General features: G+C 34.9%; 1 protein-coding gene across 2 annotated transcripts in view; it reads right to left on the bottom strand.

Annotated features, from left to right (window-relative positions):
• The window catches only part of Unc5c (unc-5 netrin receptor C), a 349,998-nt gene that overhangs the window by 125,269 nt on the left and 208,196 nt on the right, over nt 1-16,533 (bottom strand). The window lies entirely within an intron of this gene.

The following is a 16,533-nucleotide window of genomic DNA, read 5'->3' as shown; positions in this document are numbered from 1 at the left end:
TGGTTTTTCAGCTGGCTCCTGTCGCTTTATTGAACCACTTTTTCATTCTCTTGTTTGCTATTTCAAATCTTCTGGATTCATCTGAAGATGAAAGCAGAGTGAATCTATCACCCTACAAAATAATGGATTTCCCCAGAGAGCTTGCTAAATAAAATTCACCCCCCACCAAGTTATAGCCCTCTGTTTACTGAGGAGTGAACTCAGATTTCACATCTAAGGACTGTACCTCAGTTATAATGTGGCTAGGATGCCCAGGTGCTATATACAGTCTTCCAACTCCTCACAAGAAATGAGAGAGAACAACCTAAATCTATAATCTTTGTGGTGCTAATTTAACAAATTCAATTACTTTAATAGTTGTGTTTCAATTATAATAGCCCATTATTTTTTTGTGAAAGAAATACTTCAGTTAACATACTTCTAATATCCTAATCAAAGAATATATGCCTTTAGGGTTTTCATGCAAGATATCTTGAAAATCCACCTGATGCATTGTAATTGCAATGTAACTAAAATCCTGTTAAAGTCCTTCAGCCAAAATGCTGAAATAATTGCAATTTATTTCACAGCCTTATGTAATCTTGGATAACAAAAATTAAACTAAGAATCTGGGATTATCATTTCAAGTATATATATCTTTAGCTATCAAGATTGTTACAGAGAATCATTCTGCAATGCTCATTTTTGCAGTGAGTAAATGGATTAACTGAACATTGTATGTGGGGAACTTTCAGTTCTCCTGGAAATGGAATACACATATTTTCAGAATGGAGTGTCCATTGAGATAACTAGCAGAATATCCAGGGAGTAGGAGAACTTGTTTTGAGCCAAGTAAGGGCACACAATAAGAATGATTAAATAAATCTCTTTGCACTATTTACTTTATATTTACTTATTCATTGAATTAGTGTTATTGTCAGTTGCATAAAAGATATTGTACTGAGCACAGAGAAATTCTAATTACTCATATTAACAATGGGGTATACTATTTACTATTTAAGAATAATTGTTTTTAGTGCTGCAAAGGCGAGCTATAGGGATGAGAGAAAGTAACAAAGAAGTTCAATCTAGCATGAAAGACTGAACCAATGTGAGCTATCTTGGTAGCATTATATAGTGAGAGCCCAGGGTGGGAGTACATGCCTGTAATCCTAGCAACTCAGGAGGCAGAGGCAGGAGGATCACAAGTTTGAGGCCAGCCTTAGCAACTTAATGAGAGCCTTTCTCAAAATTTAAAAATAAAGTAACAAAAGAACATAAGGAGCTAAGAAAGATATTTAGGAGACTGAGAGCCCAAAATGTCTCTGAGCACTGTAAGCACTGGATATGGAGAATAATAGGAGATGAAACTAGACAAAAGAAAGAGTCTAATTCATGTATTCTTGTGGTCCAATGATTCTCAAAAAGTGACTCCTATGACAGTGTCATCAGTTTCACCTGGGGTCCTGTTAGAAATGCAAATTTTCAGACCTTACTCCGGCCTCAGTGAATAGGAAACTTTGAGAGTAAGGCCCAGCAATCAGTAGGCTTTTAACAACTTACACCAAGTGTAATTCTGATACATACTAAGTTTGGGAATCATTCTGTGTGTACACAGTGCTTAAAATTTTGGATTTCTTCCTAAAAGCCATGGAAATCATTGAAGTGTTTTAAGCAAGTAGATGTCACGATCAGAGAGGAATATATATGTGTGTGTGTGTGTGTGTGTGTATATATATATATATATATACATCTATACATCTTATATGTATCATATGATATCATATCATGTGTCTGTATATACATGTGTGTGAGTGCATGTGTATATTGTGATATTGTGCATGTGTGTATATGTATGTCAGTGTGTGTATATTTATTTATTCAATTCCTTGGAGTTTAACAAGTTCCAAAAAGTAATAAATTTTTTTGTAATGTTGATCATAGGTGACAGGAGAGAGTATGCCTTTGGGAAACCCCTAAAAAGGAATTCCAGAAATTTCTCTGTAACACCTAAGAAATACTCAAATGAGTGAGAGTACTCAGGAAATTAACAACCACCCAGTGGGAGCAGGTACTGTCCCCCAGAGGAGTGAACAATATTTTCTATTAAGAGCTGAGAGGGCTTGAGTCATGGGAACTAGTAGGCTCTTAGGTCCACTAAAGATCCTCTCGATTGGATTGAGGACCAGGAAAGTGGGTTTTAGAATCATAAGAAAGGATGAGATCCATTGTCAAAAGTTTACTGAATATATTTAAAAAATATCTTATAGTTTTGAAAATTAGTAATCCTATCGTGTTTCTACAATGTCCAGTTTAAAAAGAAACTTCAAGTAACTGCTATAATGCAACCCTTCAGCCCTATCTGAAAAGCCAGTGCATTATTTTAGCCAGTGTCCAACTGATATAACAATCTTCACAGCAAAAATCCCAAACTATCAGTGAATAGCATTACTTTCGACCCTCTTTCCTGGCTCTGCTCAGGCCTCCTGTTTTTCTGATCTTACTATAATTTTTCTCATTTTTCTAATATCTAGAAATTTGTGTCTTTGGATAGATGGAATGCAATCTCTCTCCCAACCCCATCTCTTCCTGTTTTCTTCTTCTTCACTCTGGTGTTTAATGCTTTTCTATATTCAAATGAATATAGAAATTCTTTATACATTCCCTCCTCATGCAGAAATTCAGTTACTGGAAACACAACTCTTCCAATTTACAGTTACCAAAGGGCTGATAAACCTGCTGTGTATATTTCCTTCAAACTATAATGGCTCTTTCTAAAATTCAGAGCATCAACAAATGGGCTCAGGATATTAAAACCACATACAAATATTTTGTGTCCCAAGAGGATACCTCAGATTTCATTCCCCACTTTTACTTAAAGCAATTACAGGAAACCTAATTAAATGCTAGTGGAACTTCACTAGGTCCACTGTATCCTTTAGCCCAAATAGGCTCATGGATGTTTCTACTGACCACAAATCTGAAGCCTTTTAAGAAGCCACAGACCGACCCTCCTGCTACAGGAGCTATTCATAGTATGAATGTTCTCAATTGTGTGGTCTGGGCTCCCTGTGGGCGCTGGAATCAAGCACACACCATTTTTTGTCTTCAGCTCCACAGACACCCCATTCAGGAGGAGGTGGACTAATTACAGTTGTGTACAGTTATTCTGTTACATGTTCCAAAGTTTACATTCCAACTTTTGGTCAACAACACAAGAACAAGAAAGAATGGCACCATGAAGTATCAGTTCAGAATTCCCTGGAATCGGCTGCAGTATTCAGACTCTGAGCTACAAGGTTACATACCATAGTTTTATTACCATAGATAAGTTCATTACCTATGACATTTTGCTCATCATCAAACCAGGGCCAGTGGTTTGGGTAAAAGCAGGTAATATCTTTTCTCTTTGAAAGTAAAATTTCAAATCTGCTTGAAGTCCTGAGATGGAAAAAGCAAGCTTTCTTGAAATATGAAATGCCATCAGCATTACTTCCAAGGCAGGCTGCTTTGAAGAGCATTTGGGAACTTGAAATTGGTTTCAGGTTATTTAAGGGTAGGGGAAATGCTTCAGTCTACAGGATTTACACAAATACAAATGTGTAGTTTCCATCACATCTGATAACATCAAAGATTCCCCATCATTATGTTTCCCTTAATAGTGGCATCTCAAAGACGCATGCTGTTTGAAGTTTTCAGTGATTTGCTTTCATAATATGATTCATTGTGGTTTGGGAGCTAGAGTGCAGGAAAGTAATTAGCATGTTATAGCAAGAAGTCTTATAATGAGTCTGAGCATACACTTGTTAACAGGGAGTTTCAAATGAATATAGAAATCCAGATGTAAATGCCACCTTCTGAGTGGATCATTGTGAGGCCATACATGGATATGGCAATAAAACCTACTAAATGACATTGATTACTTACCTTTAGTATACCTTTAATTTTATAATAGTGATCAGGCACCCACAAATAGTATTTTCCTAGGATATTATTCTAAACTAATCAGCAATACATGATGAATTTCCTTGAATAATCATTCACGACAATATGTGTATTCCCATAGAAATTGAATTTGTAGTGCCATCAAACACGTACTTATTAAAAATCATTAATGTCAGAGACTATGTTAAGTTGCAGAAATATAAAAATGGATCAAATATTGTTTGACTTTAGCTATTTATTTACTGAATAAAAGTACCTTGTTTATTAGTTGACACTTAAAAATTATTCACCATCTTAATACATTTTAAAAAGTGTGGTTACCAAACTGTACCTTCTGATAATTCATGAGTGTTTAACTGAAACCCACCTAAACCAGCATTAGACTTGGGTGTTATGTGTGTCTGAGCTGTATTCCTCCTGCCTCCCAAGGACTTCATCTTCCCTTTGGCAAAGGGAGACAACACATTGCACAGGCCCAGCAATTTGCCTCCCAGCCCCACCCCCATCTCTCTAATGGAGAAGAGCTACAGAGCTCTCCTAAATCTCATTACAGGACATTCACAGTTAGGACAGGAGTTAGTGGGAAATGCACAAAGTTGCAGGTAGGGATGTTCTGGAATATATTATGACATTTTATTGAATTAGTGTGGTCTCTTTCTTATGCTTTCATTGGGAGCCTAATCCTATTAGTCTTCACTAATATGATCTAAAATATGAAACATATCAGTTCTAGATGTCTTAATCTAAATTAAATCACAAAATACCCTGCCACTATTTAAAAGGATGTCATACCATAAAACTGATAATCATTTTAGCAACCTATAACTGTGACTATAATAATCAAAATATGATAACTTGAAAGGCAGAACTTCACTATCAGGATGCTAGATTATATTCCACGAGGTCATCTGACAATCTTTATAGCAGGTTATATTTCACGAGGTCATTTGACAATCTTTACAGACATTGTAAACACATAATTTACCAACTCTGCTCTGAAATGTTTTTTCTTGAATTTTTAATGTAATTTTTAATATATGAATAGGCAATGAAAACTAAAATTATGTTGTGCAATTTGAAACTGAGACTTAGTTGTGTATTAGCATTATTGTTAATATAATTTTATTAGTTACATTACTGTATTTGTGATTGAGATGAATTTGAGAAACACAGTGCCTACAAAGACTGAATCATAACAAAATAGAAAATCTGAATAAATGATGAATAAGGAAATTTACTCAATAATGAAAAGTCTCCTATAAAAGAAAAGCAGAGGACTAGATGGCTTCACTGTTAAAATCTACCAAACACTTAAGGAAAAATCAAGAACAGTCCTTCTTAAACTCTTCCAAAAAAATCAAACTAGCATTATCCTCACATCAAAACCATACAAAGACATTATTAGAAAAGTAGGGGCCAATAATCCTGATGAATACAGTTGTAAAAGTCCTCAACAAAATATTAGCAACCTGAATTTGAAAGCATATCAAAGTTCCACCATGCTCAAGTGGGACTTATTCCTGAGACAGAAGAACAGTTCAATATATGGAACAACATGATACTTCACATTAACAGAATAAAGGACAAAAGTCATATGATCATCTCAGTATACACAGAAAAGGCATTTGACAATATTCAAAATCCTTTCATGATAAATATTCTCAAGTTAGGTGTAGAATGACTGTATCTCAATATAATGGAGACTATATATGACAAGCTCACAGCTAACCTAATGCTCAATGGTTAAAAGTTGAAAGCTTTTCCTAAAAGGTTTAGAATAACACAGGGATGCCCACTTTCAAAACAGAATGGAGGAAAACACTTGTAAACCATACATCTAATAAGGAGCTCAAACAACTCAATAGCAAGAAAACAACCTAATTAAAAACGAGCAAAGGACCTGAATAGATATTTCTAAAAAAAAAAAAGATATACAAATGGCCAAGTATATTACCAAGTATATTAAAATATGCTTAACATCACTAATTATGTGAAATGATATACATATTTAAATCATAAAGAACTATCACGTCATACCTATTAGAATGACTATGATAAAAAAGATAAAGGATGAAAAGTATTGGCAAGGGTATAGAGAAAAGGGAACCCTTGCACACTATTGGTGAAAATATAAATTATTACAGTCATTATGGGAAAATGTGGAGGCACCTCAAAAATTTAAAAATAGATCTACCATAAGATCTAGTTATCCCATTAGTAGGTGTATTCAAAGGAAATAAAATCAATATGTCAAACAGACACCTGCACTCCCATGTTCATCGCAACACTTAATAATAGCCAAAATATGAACCCAATAGGTGAATGGATAAAGAAAATACAACACACACACACACAAACACACACACACACACACACACACACATGATGGGATACTATTCAGTATTAAAAACAAAAGAAAGGAATTTTGTCATTTGTGACAATGTAGGTAAGCCAGAAGGTTATTAATTCAAGTAAAATGAGCCAGGCACAGAAACACAAAAACTGCAGTGTTTCACTTATAAATGGAATGAATCCACTTTTTTTTGAATCCAAAAAAGTCAAACTCATAGAAGCAGAGAGTACAGTGGTGGCTACTGAGAGCTGATTGGGGAGTTATTGGTCAAAGGATAGAAAATTTTAGGAAGACAAAAAGAATAACTGTTAAGAGAACTATCATACAAGTGGTGAATATAGCTTAATCATAATGTATTATATTCTTGACAAAAACTAAGAAAGAAGATTTTGAGTATTGTTGCCACACACAGAGAAAAGTACCTGAGGTGATGCGTATGCTAAATAGCTTGGTTTAACCACTCTACAATGCAGGCATATTTGAAAATATCATGTTGCCTACCATAAACTTACCCAATTTTTATTTGACAATTAAGAATTTTAAAGGGATGAATTCACACAAAGTTTTAATAATAACATGGCTGGGACTGAATGGTGCAAGTGATTTGCTTAGAAGCTTTTCATAACTGTCATTGAGTTTATTTCCTTTTCTGGTTATGGTTTATAGTTTTATAGTTGCTTAATTCTATTAAGTGGTCCAAATGTGTCAAATGAGGACCTGTGTTTTGTTGTCTTTGTTTTGTCTAAAAGTCAAAAGAATATTCAATGGATTGTGACTCTGGGTTGAAGGATTCCTAGTGCCTCTGGAAAGCTCCATGATGAGTAGAGTTCAATGCACTATTTCCCGTCTTGAAACTTAAAATTTTAGTTACGATATTAAATAGAGTGACAAATGATTCTTACTCCAGCAATAACAACATTGTTTTTCTCTTTCTTTTGTGGGAGCATTAGGTTTTGAATTTCACAGGAGAAGCAGTCTTTCTGTATTTTATTTGAGTTTTCAAATACATGGCACCTAGAGAGTCAGGTCTGAAGGATAATGGGAGTGATGGGTCTGAAAATATCTCTGTCTTGTATTCAAGGTTGTAATGAGTCAATAGAAATCAATACTACCAGCACTGACCATCATTTAGTTCTTATTCTTAACTTTGGTGGTGAAAAGAAATCTATTGAATCGGTGCCAAGAAACTTTTCTGAGGCCAAATTGGAACTAAAATGCTTTCTTTAACCTCTGCCTTGTGTAAATTCTTTGGAATTCAGTGAAGCAATTTTATAAAACCATGATGGCACTTTGTTTAATTCAGAAGGGTACATTCCCTTAAGTTGGCAAATGGAACATTCTCCTATATATCTTTCCTAAAACATCAAACCTATCACTATATTTGAATATACACTCTCCATCATTTCTCTTTGACAGTTTAATTCTTATTATGACCTAAATCTGAATACATGCATTTCTTGGCTTCCTTGTTTTATACATTTCATTAATTTAAATAAAATTTTTAAAAAGATTCCAGTCAATAGGGTGAATAATGATTTCCTGGAAATCTAGTTAACACTACTGTTATGAATTATAGGTCTTCCTATTCTTTATGCTTGGTCATTCAGTATATACGTATTGAGGCTCTACTATGTGCCAAGCACTCTTTTTTTAAAAAATTTTAATGTTTAGTTGTAGTTGGACACAATACCTTTATTTATTTATTTATTTATCTATTTATTTATTCATTTATTTTCAGGTGGTGTTGATGATCAAACCCAGGGCCTCACATGTGCTAGGCGAGCCCTGTACCGCTGAGCCACAACCCCAGCCCCTACCAAGCACTCTTCTATATGCTCAGGACACATTGATAAAGATTGCAGAGAGAGTCTCATCCTGTTATGTTCTGCCATGGAGATAATCCTTGACCATCTGTTTTGTGCCTGGTGGTTGTTTCCTAGGAAGTCATAAAGATGAATCACTTATAATTACTTCATTCAAAAGAAAAGAAAATAGGCATGCATTGAGTATAGGGACTCTGTCATAAAGATTTGGTTTTAATCCATGGAGTAATTTTCAAAAATATTTGTCCAGTTAATGTATGTTAAATTAATTGTTTGTATCTAAACAGCTATAATGCAAAGGAAAAGGTTTAATCACAGATATGAATTTAATTGTAGCTCAGGAGAGTAAAGATAACTAGTATCCTGTGAAAGGAAACATACCAAATTATACTGTGTTTATGTATTATCATACCACTATGAATGCTGCCTTTATGTATGATTATAACACACTAATGAAAATATTAATAACAACAATACAGGGGAGATCAGTACAGTAGAGCAAGCAGATCAGAGGGAGGTAGGACAGGAGGAAAAAGCAATATACTGAGGAGTATGATTGGTCAATTTATGTCATAGCATGTACAAATATGGCACAATGAATCCTACTACTATGAATAATTATCATGCACCAATAAAATTTTTTAAAAAGATAACCAGTGTCTACCATGTGTCTTAGTTAATCTGCATATCAATGATTATGAATTAGTATTATTATACCTGTCGTACTGGGAAATAGCAGAGATCAGAATTTAAATAATGATTCATACAGCCAATGTGTACTGAAAAAAGGAATCAGCTATATATTTGTCTGAATTCAATATTCTTATTCTTTCTACTACATTAATATTTCTCAAACCATTTCTCAAAAAAAGGGTTCCATAGTTAAACATCTTCAAGATTTCTGTTTAATATACTTTCCTTTAAGAAACTCAGAATGCCCATCAGTAAATTGCAGACATTGGTCTGAAGTTCTGCCATCAAAGTTGGTGTTATGTGAATCAGCACCATTTCCCCTAATATATCAAACCACAGAACTTCAGGCAACACGGACACAGCCCCGTCTCACCTTGGCTTTCAATATAGTTTTGTTTGGCACTCTCTATGTTGGTCCCTTCAAAGTAATTCACAGTTTGGGAAATCCTGGAAACCCCACGAAGAAAGCTGTAGTGATGGAGTTTAAGACAGAGCGATCAGGAAACATGGGCAAGTAAAATATTTGAGATTGACACAGATGCACGGTTTGGGTTTAAAGAGTGACAGGAAAATCAGACACTTCATGAAGAAAGGGTAACAGTCAAGTCAAAGAGATTCAACCACAACCACAACCACCACCACAGAACATTGCAAGGAAGAATAGTTCACATAAATAGTTCACATAAAAATGTTGAATGTGAAGAGAGATTCACCGAGAACCTTGAATGGCAATTACAGACGTTTGTTCTTTGGAGCAGGGAAACTGAATATTGTAAATTGGTGAAATGACATTTTAAAAAATGATGTATCCTTTAGGAAGATTAATCTGTCTCTGCTAGTAAACAAGGCTAATTTGACTTAGAATTCTAATAATTTTAATTGTTATTACAAAATTGTTTCAGAGCTATGTTCTTATATAAGTCATTAATCACAAGTGTTAAGAGCACTATTTTTGGTAATCTTCTGAAAACACTCTGACAATGGCAGCAAGATCTATGTGTCTACAATAATAAATACTACCAGGCGTGGTGGTACACACCTATAATCCCAGGGGCTCAGGAGGCTGAGGCAGGAGGATCTCAGGTTCAAAGCCAGCCTCAGCAAAAGTGAGGCTCTAAGCAACTCAGTGAGACCCTCTCTCTAATAAAATACAAAATAGGGTTGGGGATGTGGCTCAGACCCGGAGTTCAATCCCCAGTACCCCTCCACCCACAGTTGGGCCTCTTTTTGCACTGACTCCAAATAATTCAAAAACAAGCATTAAGAGCAATCACTTCTGAGAGAAGGCCACTTAAGTAGCTTATACATAGTATAGTCTACTGGGGACAGCCCTTTGATTATCTTAAAAATAGTAAGTTCCAGGGTTTGGGCTGTAGCTCAGTGGTAGAACGCTTGCCTAGCATAGGTGAGGCACTAGGTTCGAACCTCAGTACCACATAAAAAATAAATAAATAAACAAAAATAAATATATATATTTAAAAAATAGGAAGTTCCAAATTCCCAGTGAGATTTTTCAAATAAAAATGTAAAGATTTATATTTTAACAAATTGTACTCATCCAGGAAAGTTGTTATAACAACTGGTGGATAGAAAAAGTATTCATCTAACATACAACAACCAAGTGATTTATTCAGATAGGAAAATAAATTAAATTCCTGCTCTGTATTATTATTTGACTTTTGGCAAGTCTTAAATTCATCAAGCTTTTATTTCCCAATTTTAAAATGAAGCATTTTTTTGGTGTGTGTGTGTGTGTGTGTGTGTGTGTGTGTGTGTGTGTGTGGCGGGGGTGGGGGTGGTTGCTGGGTTGTGAGAAAAGAAATGAAGGAATAGTTATAAAAGTACTTTAAATCTGTAAAATTCCCTTTATATTTACTTTTAATATTTTGACAGTAAAGTATATAATCATTTCAGGTACTGAATAGACTTAGGATATGAGAGGAGCCTTACTGGTTGGTTATTATCTTAGGTGGACACTAAGATGAGAAAGATGTGGTAGTTGATTTTGGAAATTTTTAGTGGAGTTAGGTGAGCTGGGTTAGGTGGGGAGTTTCATTGTTCAGGGCCATGAATATGAAGCCAGGATAGTACGAAATGGAGTTTGAACACCTGAATGAGTTAAAGAGATTTGCTTTGGTTATTTTGCCTGTTAGCCAAGTCACCTGGGATTTTACTAATCCCCCAGATCTCTACTGCATGTTGTTTTGTGGACAGATTGGAGCTACCCTGACAGAGTGGGTGGCAGTGTGTAACCCTAATTATATTGGCAATAGAATGCTTGTGCACCTCCTTTATTTGGCCTTCCTGATGCTCCTGTTTAGTAGTAACAGGTAAGACCAGAACATTCAGCAACTGTATGGAAATCACCAAGTAGGCTAATTTTGAACAGGATAAGAAGATGTCAATATTTAAGTGAAGGTATAACATGGACATATAAGATCTCATGCCCTCTTGGGTCTTTACATTTTCCAACTAGAATATGAGCTCCATCAGGGTGGAGATTGTTGGCTGTGATGTACAGTTGCCAAGGACTTGAATCATGGCCAACACATATTACAGGCATACAATAAGTGTTTGTGGAATGAATCAAAGAATATTGTCCTAGAACACTATTGTACACTTATTTTAAAGATATGTGATTATGTGCACTCTATATAATGTAGAAGAAAGGGATTTTTCAATCAAGAGAGGAGTTGTATCTTCTACCTTAGACAGAAAGGCATCATAAAAACCACTTTGATTCAAAATTGAGCAAGCTGGGCATTCACACTAAAAATAGGGGAAAAATTGAAGTTTTCATGCCTTTTAGATCTTCCAAAATTATCTATAATAGCTGAGTAAATACAGATCAAGTACCAATGAAAAGATTTCTTTTTATTTTCCTTTTTAAAGACCATTATGATATACAAAAATGACTCACTAATGTACATACAACAAGGAAAATTTTTGTGGAATTTCAAGTGGAGATGAAAATGTTAGCATTACATAAGGTCAAGGTAAGAGCATGTATTTTGAACTTGTGCTAAAATATCAGTTTTCAAATTTAATGTTGTATAGGGATTGATAAATAATTATGTATTCTCATATTTCCAAAATATTTCTATACATTCCTGAAATCCTAATATCAAATGATTCTTTTATCATTCTAGAGGGAGAAATAATTTAATGAAATGCCCAAATATAATGAATTTTCTAAATTTTTGTTACCTTTTTTTAACAAAGAAAATCTCTTTGCCCTTCTGCTGACTCTGTTACATATACTTACTTTTCCCCCTTTGCACTTAGTTTTTGATAGCATAAGGCTTTACATAGAATTGCAGACTGCCAAAGTTATGCTAATAAAACCTTATTTTAAATTACTCCTTGGCAGTTGATTTAACTAAGAGTATGATCTTTGAAAAAAGAATCTGGTTGAAATTCTGGTTCTTCTTTAACTAAATGTAGGATCTTGAAAAAACTTCTTCATTTAATCTAACTTTCCTCAACAGAGCAATGGAATTAAGGTTCCTAACTCAATGGGTTGTTGTAAGGATTCAATGAGGCAATGCACATAAAATTCTTGGCAGGATAAGCCCATAATATGAGTTAGCTAACATGATTTTAGAAGCTGGAGTAGTTTCTGCTATCCTGTGTCCTAATTTTTGTTCTGTGTCCTCCCCTAATTTTTCAACATCACAAAGACATCTTCCAGAACCAGCCATGTCTTTTTCATCAGGGTGTATGCCTAATACATTATATGCCTGTTCATGTCTTCAGGCAAAGTTTTGTTCTACTTCCTTTTTTAAAACATATTCTCTTCAAAGGATACATAACTCCTCTAAATTTTCAGCATCACAAAAAGTCTCCAGGGAAGCTGTTCTTCATGAGGTTACTAGGAGATCTACCCTTTTAACCATGGTTTTAGAGTCTCCAAGAGAGAACAGAGGACTCACACTTGCTCTCAAGTGTCTTAGCTGGGAAATGGCAGCATAATTGTCAGTTGCAGTCATTGGCAACAAATGATCACTCCACCCAGGTGAACTTCTAGGAAGGGAGGCTGGAACTTAAGAGTATTCCTATGTACCTAGGCAGCAGAGGTCCTATCACAATGTAATTGGGGAAAAAAAGCTGCTTAGGAAAAGAGAAGAGATTTAATTTCTAAAAAATCACAATGCCATTGAAATACTAACAGTCATCAAATAAAAATGAAATTTGGATTATTGTTTTCTGCAGAATGAAATCTTCAGTGACAGAGAAAACTAAATATGGAAAAATAGAACATTAAAATGAAAGGAAAAAAACCTGATTTTTGATCCTGGATTGGCTACTATCGTAAGTAAATTTAAGCATGGCACTAAATTTCTCATTTTCTTAAACTTTAAATTGATAAAAATAGTTTTTTTTCCTCCGTGCACTTCACAGAACTGCAATGAGATCACAAGAAATCTTGAAAAACGACTACTTTTATAGACAGATTGCATGGCAGAGACTGCCAGCTCCTTACATCTTCCCATGGACACAATTTGACCATATTTTCTAGCTTGCTTAGTTTCAGATGTGCCTACAAAGCAAAACTGGTCAACAGAATGTGAGCAGAAGCCATATGTACCTTTTATAGGTCAGGCTTTTGGAGAAGCTGCTGGGTCTCACTGTATTTCCCCTGCTACTGCTGGCTGGATGCAAAACAAAGTAAGACCTCAGAGGATGGTGGAGAGACAGTTTGGAGGAGCCTAAGTCCATGCCCCAGTAAGGGAAGCAGTGCTGCAGCAGACAAGGTCACCTCCCTAGGACTGTTACATAAACAGGTGTGTCTTTGCATCATGCTTGAGCTATCAGTCTTGGGCAGGGAGGTCTAAATGTTACTGCAGCTTCATACAGTACTGACTAAAATGCTATAGACTATAACATGAATGACACACAGTAGTTTTCAATTAATGCCTATTGGATAAATGGATGAAGAAAATACTTATAAATTCCATGCACTTTGGCAATGTTTTTTTTTATTGGTTGTTCAAAACATTACAAAGCTCTTGACATATCATATTTCATACATTTGATTCAAGTGGGTTATGAACTCCCATTATTACCCCAAATACAGATTGCAGAATCACATCGGTTACACATCCACAATTTTACATAATGCCCCATTAGTAACTGTTGTATTCTGCTACCTTTCCTATCCTCTACTATCCCCCCTCCCCTCCCCTCCCATCTTCTCTCTCTACCCCATCTACTGTAATTCATTACTCTCCTTGTTTATTTTCCCATTCCCCTCACAACCTCTTATATATCATTTTGTATAGAAATGAGGATCTCCCTCCATTTCCATGCAATTTCCCTTTTCTCTCCCTTTCCCTCCCACCTCATGTCTCTGTTTAATGTTAATCTTTCTTCCTGCTCTTCCTCCCTACACTGTTCTTAGTTGCTCTCATTATATCAAACAAGACATTTGGTATTTGTTTTTTAGGGATTGGCTAGCTTCACTAAGCATAATCTGCTCTAGTGCCATCCATTTCCCTGCAAATTCCATGATTTTGTCATTTTTTTAATGCTGCGTAATACTCCATGGTGTATAAATGCCACATTTTTTATCCATTCATCTATTGAAGGGCATCTGGGTTGGTTCCACAGTCTAGCTATTGTGAATTGTGCTGCTATGAACATCAATGTGGCAGTATTCCTGTAGTACGCTCTTTTAAGGTCTTCAGGGAATAGTCTGAGAAGGGCAATAGCTGGGTCAAATGGTGGTTCCATTCCCATCTTTCCATGATTCAATGCTGAGCTCAAATTAAAATATATTTTTTTTTAAAAAAACTGACACCATCTGATTTAACACATAGACAAAAATTAGTATTAATTCTAAGTGTTTTCAAATATGTGAATGTTTGATTTTAATATTTATGCTTAAAATATTATAAAATTTAGAGGAATTTATTTATCATATAAAATTACTTCCAAAATGTTATGTGTGCAATGCTTTCAAAATATCATTTCAATATTGCACAAATTAAAGTGAAATACTAGGTCATAGTGTTTAATTGTCATTATCACCTTTATGCGGTCAAACAAATTTTGATGTTTTTGCAAGAGATAAATAAGCTTAAATCAGAAATGACTGAAGAATGATACCTGATTCTGAATATTGTTTGTAACTGATGATGCCTTTTTGTCCATTCTCCTCTAGCATCATAAAGAAAAATGACTGTTTCTCACCAGGACTCCAATTCCCCAAGATATTTATATACCTGTATAATATTGCCAACTGAACAAACGGCTTCCTTCATATGTCTGTTCATATCTCCTGGCAAAGTTTTGTCATTTTTCCTTTTTTTATATGAAATATATTCCCTTCCAAAGATACATACTCTAGTGGATAAACAACTTTCATGGGGAGAACATGAAAGACAACTATTTAACAAGTAGAGTTGGAGTCAATGAGGTATGGAATCATAGTAAAAAATATTTTGCAATGATACCAACATTAATAAAGATCATGCCATTTTCATGATTAGCTATGTTTTTAGTAAAGGGAAATTAATGGATGATACTATTCAGTCTAAATGATATATACAACATGCTGACAGACAAAATTGGGTTTCTGCTAAAGTGGATATATTACACAGACTCATGCGCCTAACATCTCTGTGTACATTTTTATGCATGTTATTCATCTAGTATTTTCTTTGTACCTACAAGTTGGAATGCACTCACTTCATATCCTATTATAACCCTTTTTAGTTGCATTTCTGTCAGGTTCCACTTACTTATGCACTGTTGAATAAATCAGTGGTTAATAAATGTTCTTGGAAATGTGTCTTGAGATAAATAATGAACAGCACTATCTAACCATAAATGTACATCAAATACACATTTTTACTCTCAGAATCCTAAAAAGAAAGACAGTCTCACCTATTATGTACATACATGGGGGGAAAAAGATAAATAATTACAGAGAAATCATGTAAAAGGAGACTGACTAGTTTATTATTCTTGAATGGATAGAGGGAACCTTTCCATCATAAGTACATTTTGTTACAACTCCAAGGCCTTGGGGTGTGAGCCCAGGCCCACAGCATGTAAAGCTGCAGGACTCAGGACTTCAGCCCTTCTGGGCCACTCTCTTGCAGGTAGTACTGGAGCTGACCACACATTTTTAATTTGCAGTAAGATGGTCTGACAAGCAGATTGTGAAGATGGTAGAGGTGAAGGTACAGATCAAATGCTGATTAAAAATATGTTCACGTTGAAAAATACAAAGAAGACATATTTAACAATATACAGGGATTATCTATTGAATGATGAGAAGCCTATTATTGCTTCCTTCTTGGTAATTTTCACAGTCCCCTTTAGATTCTATTCCAAATTTTCCATAATCCAGTATTTATATAAATCTTACATCTAAAATACTTTATACGGCACATGTCTTATCAGTGTCAGCCTCTCACCTCTCAAACCTTCTTGCTATGCATCAGGTTTTCAGGTTTGTTTTAAAAATCTGTCCTGCAGGTGATCCTTTAGCAATACTTTGAAGTATCATCCCTATTAAAAGTGAAGAGGGTTCTGGGGTCTTGAGAAACAATGAGACAGAACGGCTATGATTTCGCATGTTTCTGATAGAAAGATAACTGTTTAAAAATTAAAAATATTAGAACACATGTGCCAAAGTGGAACCAAAAAAAAAAAAAAGAAGCACAAATAAAATTTGGGAAGTAAAAGGGGCCATGTAAAGTCTTGCTAAAGGTCCGTGTTTTACATAAAGCT

This window comes from Ictidomys tridecemlineatus, chromosome 9 (genome assembly GCF_052094955.1).
Source record: "Ictidomys tridecemlineatus isolate mIctTri1 chromosome 9, mIctTri1.hap1, whole genome shotgun sequence".
Taxonomy (NCBI): Eukaryota; Metazoa; Chordata; class Mammalia; order Rodentia; family Sciuridae; genus Ictidomys; species Ictidomys tridecemlineatus.
This window is presented reverse-complemented; position numbering and strand designations above follow the sequence as displayed.